This window comes from Salvelinus sp. IW2-2015, linkage group LG28, assembly GCF_002910315.2.
Source record: "Salvelinus sp. IW2-2015 linkage group LG28, ASM291031v2, whole genome shotgun sequence".
In the NCBI taxonomy this organism is placed as follows: Eukaryota; Metazoa; Chordata; class Actinopteri; order Salmoniformes; family Salmonidae; genus Salvelinus; species Salvelinus sp. IW2-2015.
In genome coordinates, this window is record NC_036868.1 from 26,595,457 (window position 1) to 26,605,882 (window position 10,426).

General features: G+C 40.9%; 1 protein-coding gene across 1 annotated transcript in view; it reads right to left on the reverse strand.

Annotated features, from left to right (window-relative positions):
* LOC111954271 (1-phosphatidylinositol 4,5-bisphosphate phosphodiesterase beta-4) overlaps positions 1-10,426 on the reverse strand; it is a 160,125-nt gene that overhangs the window by 105,491 nt on the left and 44,208 nt on the right. The window contains 1 exon segment of the mRNA XM_023973863.3: positions 9,734-9,810. The gene's annotated coding sequence lies outside the window, so the exon portion shown is untranslated.

A 10,426-nucleotide genomic window follows, 5' to 3' on the forward strand; every position in this document is an offset into this window, starting at 1 on the left:
AACAATCAGTAATAATGTAGCTTAGGTAATAATAACACTGGATAGGGAACCATAGAGAGCTTTCTTTTGATCATGCTTGTTTCATGTATGTTCCTCATTCTCTCACGTTGCTATCACGTTAGCCTAATTAATAGAGCAAGGGAAATGGATGTTTGATAAATCAACGTTCCTTTTTATCTGGTCTGAATAAAGTAAATCAAGTCCATTTATGAAGAAGATGATATCGCTCCTCCTTTCCATATCTGGGCAATAAACGCAAGATGAAGGATTTCTCACCGGCAGACAGTGTAGTAGTACTCGAGACCACATATTGAGTGTCTCGGTCTTCCTTTCAGTCAGAGCATAAAACCACTTCGCCAGACCACATATATCCACTCCTTTCTTGAAACATTCGTATCTTAACAGCCTTCATATCTATTATAGACATGTTAGTACAGTGGTGAACCTATAGGCCTTCAGTGTGTGACAGGTTAGTACAGTGGTGAACCTATAGGTCTTCAGTGTGTGACAGGTTAGTACAGTGCTGAAACCTATAGGTCTTCAGTGTTGTGACAGGTTAGTACAGTGTGGTAACCTATAGGTTTCAGTGTGTAACAGGTTAGTACAGTGGAGAACCTATAGGTCTTCAGTGTGTGACAGGTTAGTACAGTGGTGAACCTATAGGTCTTCAGGTTGTGACAGGTTAGTACAGTGGTGAACCTATAGGTCTTCAGTGTGTGACAGGTTAGTAAGTGGTGAACCTATAGGTCTTCAGTGTGTGACAGGTTAGTACAGTGGTGAACCTATAGGTCTTCAGTGTGTGACAGGTTAGTACAGTGGTGAACCTATAGGTCTTCAGTGTGTGACAGGTTGGTGATGCTGAAAAGAACAGCAACCGTAATACCAGGTCACTCATGTAGGAGAGAGCACTTTTTGTAAAACACAAAGGTCCAGTGGTGTAGTGGAGGGTATACGCAGGTATAAGCCGTATACKSACTTTTTCAGTGGARATTGCATAAACTCACTTCTTAATCCCTACTGATGCGTATCAAAATAGTGTAGTGGAGGTATACGACATCAATTATGTAGTACAATAGAAAAATCCTGCACAAAGTAGCCTACACAATCGCAAAGCACATGAAATATATTCACGTGTGCTGCACATATAGCCTAGTTTCAGCTGAATATCATCTGCAGACAGCAAGAGTGTGCAGCTCTCAACTGGTTTTGCCATGGAGCAGCTCATAGAAGAAGGACATCGGTAGCCGGTAGGGTATGAAAGATCTTTCAACTTATGATATCTACTAGGAAATGCTTACTAAGGCAACAATGGGTATGCAAACCAGGTATTGAACAAGTTTAGTCAGAAGTGTTGGTTAGTAGGCTATTTGTGATGCACAATTGTCATCATGCGCTATTTGCATCAGGGGAGTAGACATGGATGGGCCTGGGTGGACAGAGGCCCACCCACTGAGGAGCCAGGCCCTGACAGGCCCACCCAATCAGATTGATGTGGTTTAAGCATTGTTGTGGACTTAGACCATCCATTATTTTATTTTTTTACATGGGATTTTGAGAGTGAAAACTCATTTAAAAAAGCATAAGAAGACATGATTTTTCACACAGGGTGCCTTTCCTTGCTGGATGGGTTGTTTGGAAAAAAAATTGGCCAAAATGCATAACTATTACTTCCCATTGCAAATTATTATTATTTTTTCACATTTAGCACACAAAGTAACCGGTGACCTACAGTTTAAAGTGGAACTGACATCGTTTTAACTCCTTTGCTGATATGAAACAAACAGACAATCATAATATCACAAAAAATATCAAATTCACAGACCAACCAACTTCATGAGAGGTTTTAAAAATAGGAACCATTTGACTCAACGTGACGAGTCAAATATGACGTACAGTCGTGGTCAAAAGTTTTGAGAATGACACAAATATTAATTTCCACAAAGTTTGCTGCTTCAGTGTCTTTAGATATTTTTATGTTACTATGGAATACTGAAGTATAATTACAAGCATTTCATTAGTGTCAAAAGGCTTTTATTGACAATTACATGAAGTTTATGCAAAGAGTCAATATTTCCAGTGTTGACCCTTCTTTTTCAAGACCTCTACAATCCACCCTGGCATGCTGTCAATTAACTTCTGGGCCACATCCTGACTGATGGCAGCCCATTCTTGCATAATCAATGCTTGGAGTTTGTCAGAATTTGTGGGTTTTTGTTTGTCCACCCGCCTCTTCAGGATTGACCACAAGTTCTCAATGGGATTTAGGTATTGGGAGTTTCCTGGCCATGGACCCAAAATATCGATGTTTTGTTCCCCGAGCCACTTTTGCCTTGTGGCAAGGTGCTCCATCATGCTGGAAAAGGCATTGTTCGTCACCAAACTGTTCCTGGATGGTTGGGATAAGTTGCTCTTGGAGGATGTGTTGGTACCATTCTTTATTCATGGCTGTGTTTCTTAGGCAAAATGGTGAATGAGCCCACTCCCTTGGCTGAGAAGCAACCCCACACATGAATGGTCTCAGGATGCTTTACTGTTGGGCATGACACAGGACTGATGGTAGCGCTCACCTTGTCTTCTCCGGACAAGCTTTTTTCCAGATGCCCCAAACAATCGGAAAGGGGATTCATCAGAGAAAATGACTTTACCCCAGTCCTCAGCAGTCCAATCCCTGTACCTTTTGCAGAATATCAGTCTGTCCATGATGTTTTTCCTGGAGAGAAGTGGCTTCTTTGCTGCCCTTCTTGACACCAGGCCATCCTCCAAAAGTCTTCGCCTCACTGTGTGTGCAGATGTACTCACACTTGCCTGCTGCCATTCCTGAGCAAGCTCTGTACTGGAGGTGCCCCGATCCTGCAGCTGAATCAACTTTAGGAGACGGTTCTGGTGCTTGCTGGACTTTCTTGGGCGCCCTGAAGGCTTCTTCACAACAATTGAACCGCTCTCCTTGAAGTTCTTGATGATCCGATAAATGGTTGATATAGGCGCAATCTTACTGGCAGCAATATCCTTGCCTGTGAAGCCCTTTTTGTGCAAAGCAATGATGACGGCACGTGTTTCCTTGCAGGTAACCATGATTGACAGAGGAAGAACAATGATTCCAAGCACCATTGTCCTTTTGAAGCTTCCAGTCTGTTATTCGAACTCAATCAGCATGAATATCTCCAGCCTTGTCCTCGTCAACACTCACACCTGTGTTAATGAGAGAATCATTGACATGATGTCAGCTGGTCCTTTTGTGGCAGGGCTGAAATGCAGTGGAAATGTTTTTGGGGGGATTCAGTTCATTTGCATGGCAAAGAGGGACTTTGCAATTAATTGCAATTCATCTGATCACTCTTCATAACATTCTGGAGTATTTGCAAATTGCCATCATATAAACTGACGCAGCAGACTGTGAAAATTAATATTTGTGTCATTCTCAAAACTTTTGGCCACGACTGTACACTAAGGCATTGTTGGCAGAATAGATGGATGCAGTTCAATGCATGATTTACATAATTCACCCAAACATTTCTTGGCAGTCCAACAAATATTGCTATCAGGTTGTAAATCACAGTAGGTCTGGTACATTGTTTGCTGCCTCCATTCAGGATGCACTGTTTCAGTTTCAATGACTCAATATTCTGGACAGAAACAAACAAATGTAACCAAGGCTGGGAATGTCAATACAATCAAACTAACAAGGGCAATGATCACAAGTCATTCATAACGTGGCTAATAGGCTAGCGTATCTATTGTAGCAAGCAAAAAATACAGAGCCTAACGTTAGCTAGGAGGACGCCATGCCATTGGAGGTGTGGGTGAGTTATTAACTTTTTCCCCTCATATTGTTTTTCATTGGCTATACACAGCTATAGATGCAGGACTCATTTGGTTAGCTACCAAGTACTTGAACGACTGTTATCCAGTTAGCATATATCTTGCTATATTGCATCTCCATCCCAAAGCCCTTGCTTGGAAAGCACTGACTGCCAAGAATCTTGCCCTCATCCAGGCCAAGGTGGCGAGACACGGTAGTGATGACACCATAGGCCTTGTTGATCTCTGCACCAGACAGGATGCCCTTGCCAGCATACTTGGGGTCCAACATGTACGCAGCGGCGTGTATGGGCTTCAGGCAGAAGTCTTCACGCTTTATGATGTATTTCAGAACTGCAGTTTCCTCTGCTTGGAGCAACAGTGAAGTGTTACGGAAATGTTACGGCAGTACGGATTTCTTCTCTTACATCTGCAAGCAGAGGTAACTGCAGTTCTGAAATACATCAAAAAGCGTGAAGACTTCTGCCTGAAGCCTGAACATCAAACAGGATAGCATTGTCTCCCTCAATCCGTGCTATGGCTTCTGCTATAGGTTTCAGGCTGCTTACCACTCTCTCCCAAAATACATCATCCAGGAGGATCCTCTTGATGGGGCTGTCCATATCGGCAGACTGTGATATGGCCATTTTTTGGAGAGACTCCTTCCCCTGCAGGAGACTGTCAAACATGATTGACAACACCACCCCAACGGGTGTTGCTGGGCAGCTTCAATGTGGTGCTCTTATTCTTCTCACTTTGCTTGATGAGGTAGATTGCTGCTATAACTTGATGACCATTCACATACCTAACCATTTCCTTGAATCTCTTGTAGAGTGTATCCATTGTTTTCAGTGCCATGATGTCCTTGAGGAGCAGATTCGATGCATGAGCAGCACAGCCAAATGGGTGTGATGTGAGGGTAGGACTCCTCCGCATTAGACCAAGGAGCCTTCATGTTCACAGCATCGTCTGTCACCAGTGCAAATACCTTCTGTGGTCCGAGGTCATTGATGACTGCCTTCAGCTCATCTGCAATGTAGAGACCGGTGTGTCTGTTGTCCCTTGTGTCTGTGCTCTTGTAGAATACTGGTTGAGGGGTGGAGATGATGTAGTTAATTATTCCTTGCCCACGAACATTCGACCACCCATCAGAGATGATTGCAATACAGTCTGCTTTCTCTATGATTGGTTGACCTTCACCTAAACTCTGTTGAACTCTGCATCCAGCAAATGAGTAGATCAAGCATGTCTGGTTAGAGGGGTGTATGCTGGGTGAAGAACATTCAGAAATCTCTTCCAATACACATTGCCTGTGAGCATCAGAGGTGAACCAGTTGCATACACAGCTCGAGCAAGACATTCATCAGCATTTCTCTGACTATGTTCCTCCATTGAGTCAACAAAAACTTGATTCCAGGAGGACCATGAGCTGGTGTCTAATTCATAATTTTCACCTCAAATAGAAGTAAATGGACTTTTGTCAGAGGTTGCTTGTTGTTATCGCTTAAGGAAATTTATGCAATTGGCCAGATGATTCTGATTCTTTGTTGCATTCTTCACATATGATTTGTATTTGCAAATGTACACAGCTTTTCCTTCTACATTAGCTGCAGTGAAATGTCTCCACACATCAGATAGTGCCCGTGGCATTTTCCTGTAAAGATTAGGTAAAAATACCAAATACAATTCCATGTACAGAAAAATAGTTAAGTAGTTACATTAAACAACTGCTTTGTAAGATACAGGTGAATTAACACTCCTCAGTTAGTAGGCTCACATGGTAGCAAAAACGAACTCGTAGAAATCGTTGATGATTTAAACACACTTTGCTGTAGGCTACTATTTACTAGTTAACTTCTCTAGGATAGGGGGCAGCATTTTCACGTTTGGATGAAAAGCGTGTCCAGAGTAAACTGCCTCCTACTCAGTCCCAGATGCTAATATATGCATATTATTATTAGTTTTGCATAGAAAACACTCTGAAGTTTCTAAAACTGTTTAAATCATGTCTGTGACTATAACAGAACTTATTTGTCAGGCAAAACCCAGAGAAAAAAACATTCAGATTTTTTTGGGGGAGGTCACTCTTTTCAATGGCTTTTCATTGGGAATCCAGATTTAAGGGACCTTCCTGCAGTTCCTATCGCTTCCACTGGATGTCAACAGTCTTTAGAAATTGGTTGAGGTTTTTCCTTTGAGAAATGAAGAAGTATCCATGTTCAGAATGAGGCCCCAGTGAAGTGTACTGTTTGTTAGAGGCGCGTGACCAGAAAGCATGCTACACATTGTTTTCCTCCGGTATTGAACACAGATCATCCCGTCTTCAATTTTATAGATTATTTACGTAAAAAAATACCTAAAGTTGTATTACAAAAGAAGTTTGAAATGTTTGGACAAAGCTTACAGGTAACTTTTGAGATATTTTGTAGTAACGTTGTGCAAGTTGGAACCGGTGTTTTTCTGGATCAAACGCGCCAAATAAATGGACATTTTTGATATATCGACGGAATTCAATCGAACAAAAGGACCATTTGTGATGTTTATGGGACATATTGGAGTGCCAACAGAAGAAGCTCGTCAAAGGTAAGGCATGAATTATATCTTTATTTCTGTGTTTTGTGTCGCGCCGTGATGGTTGAAATATGATGGTCTGTGATTGTTAGCTGGGGTGCTATCCTCAGATAATAGCATTCTTTGCTTTCGCCGTAAAGCATTTTCGAAATCTGACACGTTGGCTGGATTCACAACAAGTGTAGCTTTAATTTGGTATATTTATTGTGTGATTTCATGAAAGTTTAATTTTTACAGTAATTTATTTGAATTTGGCGCTCTGCATTTTCACTGGATGTTGGCCAGGTGGGACGCTACCGTCCCACATATCCCAGAGAGGTTACCAAAAAATCATGTATGTCATATAAAATATATTCACCCCACCCAGTATTGTAATCAAAACGTACCAGAAAGCATGTAGTCCTTGGCTCAGAAAGTGTAGTAGTGTGAGCTCAATAGCATCTCATTAGTGTGCAATATCTTGAGAATCAGCTGAACATGTGATGGAAGAGTGCACTGCATATCTGTTGGAAGAAATCCCTGTGCATGCAGAGGGTTGCAATTCCATTGAATTGGGGATAGTTTAAACAAAATATGCCACAAGACCTAAGAATTGCCTTGTGTATCCCACAAAAAAGGTTCACTGTTATAAGCTAACTTTTTTGATGAATTTAAGCAAAATTCCCCAAATTCCCAGGCTTAACTTCCCATGGAAAGTTTCCGAAAAAAATGTCAGAAATTTACCAGAAAGTTTCCGAGCCTTTGCAACCCTACAGCCAACTAGCTGAAATAGTTTGAGAGGATTTATCTTCCTTCGTTAGATTTTAGCTCTTCTTGCTCTGGCTAGCATTAGTTGTTGATCTTGTTGATGTACATAACTGAGGGAGAGAGAGCCTACCTTTTCATGTTTGTTTGGTCAATAGGACTGTAAAGTTACGAAATGTACCGTGATGTTTACATATTTGCAGAAATCCATTCAGGTGTATTTAGTGGCTTTTGGCGAATGTGTTATAATGATCTCAAGTCACGCTGTTACAACTGACTGTCCAGTTCTACACAGTCCAGTTCAAAGTGAATGATGGCAGGCCCGAGTGGCAAATGGCTTGTTTGTAGAAAGGCCTATTGTAGCTCTGATTGGCTGGTCTGTGTAGACTCTGGTCCTGGGCAAGGTTTTATTTACAGCAGTGTCTTTTATTTTCCTGAACACATGTCCACTTTCCCACTCTATATTGCTATAGAATTTTCACAAATGCCTTAGTGTACATAATTCCCAAACATTATAAGAATTTATAAAAACGTGAAAATGACCATATCTAAGTGGTCACTTGTCAGAAAATGTTTTAAAAGTGTCATTCTTCCTGAGGGTGTATATTAACAGATTTTAATAAGATCTCATGTTGCGAAAATGCTGTCAGTTCCTCTTTAAATGCAGCAATATTTCACACACAAGTTATTTTCAACAAGATGGCTAACAACAGCAAGTTCGCTCAACAGATGAGGATTATTTGAAATTTAACTGTTGTTGAAAGTTATTCTTGAAAAGGGAGAAGCTAACAAATTAGCAACACCATCCTCTTTGATAACACCTGCTGCAGCCGCTGCAAACTAGCCGAKAACAAAAGCTAGCTAGCTAGACCGTGGGAAAACTACTGCTCGCTATCGCGCAGTGACCTGTTGACCTTTGAGAAGGCAGAAGTTTCTATAAGTTGTTTGTAAAAACATTCCCACCCATTAAATCAAAATGCGATTGGTTGATTCCACTATCATTCAATTTTTTTGCCCTAATACAATTCAATGGAAGATGCCTTTATCTAGCTTATGATGGCTTAGCCAATGGCTGACTTAGCTAACTAGATGTATCTCCCCAGAGACCAGCAAAGAAAAAAATATTCAATCAGGATTTTTCTCTTCAGTGTGGCTCGTTGTCCTTTCCAAAAAAAAACTGAACAGATTAAAATCAGAACATCATTTAAAATAGTAATATAATTATCATTATTATATTACTATAATCATTATTTTATAAATCCTTAGCCCTTCTCTGAAAACGTAGAAGGCCCCTTGTTCCCCACTGTGTTTGGGTTAGTAATAAAATGTGACTCGTTTCAGGAAACTAGGCGTATGTCGCGCACTACTTCACAGGAGAGTTATTTGAACGTAAACTTAAATTTTTTGACAAAATGCATTTTTGGGCAGAAATGCCTTCTGGAACATGTGAACTTTCATGTGCCTTAATAACAAACGTGTATTTCATATATAATTACAAATACGTAATGTATACTCCCTCTCCGGCCTCTAGGTCATCAGGCTGCTCATTTTCCCGCACACCTGTCACCATCGTCTTGCGCCCCAGCGCCTCATGACAATCACCTGGACTCCACCACATCCTTGATTATCTTCCCTATATCTGTCACTCCCCTTGGTCCTTTCCTCAGGTGTTATTGACTCTTTTTTCATGTCAGTGCGTTGTTTGTGTTTCGTGTTCACTGTTTCTTTTATTTATTAAAACACTCACTCCCTGAACTTGCTTCCCGACTCTCAGCGCACTCGTTACATAATGTTTGCCTCATGAAATTACAGTAGACTACATGTATTTTGCTTTTCAGACAAAATGGAATGTGGCCCCTTGAAAGCGCCTTGGCTACGGTATGTTTGTTTGTCTGTTAGCGTAGGCTATACTACGTTGTTTTTTTTAAATGCCGACACAAAACCTTTACTTGTCTGCAAAGGAATGCCACTTATGAAGCGGGACTAAAATCCATCACTAAGCAACCAGAAATGTCAATCTAATCATTTCGAGCTGCTGTGCGCTGGCATCTCTCTCCTACAAAAGTACTTTAAATACCGTAACATACCAAGACATTTAGTAGAAATACCATTTAAAAACAACACAGCAGCACATCAATCAGCTACATTTATTGATGTCAGAAGAAAATACAGAACATTTTACGCCGGAGCAGAATTCTGCTGTCTGAAAAGGTACAGACCTGATGCAGCACTTAAAAAAAAAAAATTGTCTGAAAAGTTATCAATTGTCGCTATCAACATGTTACTGTTGCTGCGTTCTGTCTGTAAAGGGTTGCAGTAGATAGAACTTCATTGCCTGGTCCTAGAGGTGATACACACGTAATAGGACCATTATTCTCCATTGTAAATTTTATGATTTTTCTTATCGTTTAACTATATTCAAAAAAAGCTGTTTAAACGTTAAGCACAATTGTCCATTTGTCACATCCCAAGTACAGCTGTAGTAGTGATGTGACCGAGTAGAGTCGAGTAGTAGTAGTAAGTAGAGTATAGCTGTAGTAGTAACTGACAAGTGTAGAATGGTAGGATCAAGTAGAGTAGTAGTATAGTATATTATAGTAAGGTATAGTATAGTTCTTACCAGACAGACAGAGGGGCAGTGAACTGGGAAGAGGGGGGCAGCACACTGGAGAGCTGGGGACAGCACTGGACCACGTTCTGTACAGAGAGAGATGGTGAGAGAGAGAGAGAGAGACGGAGAGAGAGAGAAAAAGAGAGAGGGAAGAAAATAGCTATATTTTCTGAATGTTCTCCCACTCACAAGACAGAGATATTCTGCTAGTAGTTACAGTAATAACATGTCTGATTATTGAGGATGGCTCGAATGCCTCCAGGGAAAAAACCACTGCGTTGACATTTAGTTCACACATCCTCAAACACTCATCAATGCATTTGGGCTGCTGCATTTTAACATTTTTCATCATACCTCTCCCTCTGCCTTTCTGCAAAATAAACTTTTAATAACAAGCTGTTTGGTAATGCATGTTCCCTAACCAAGAATGGCTGCTGGAAATGAGCTGGAAAATCACAAAACTGGTGCTATATCTGCCGATTAGCAGAGGGAGAGGGGGGGGGACAGAGAGAGACAGAGAGAGAGAAAGCAGAATTAGGACGATACCCGCAAATTATCAAAATCCAGAAAAGAGTCAATAAATTCTACAACCAACAAGTAGGAACCGATTCCCAAACCTTCCATAACAAACCCTACCCCCAGAGGTGCGCGCAATGCCGTTGGTGGTACGCCAAATAAAAAAGTGATTAACTTAAAAAAAAA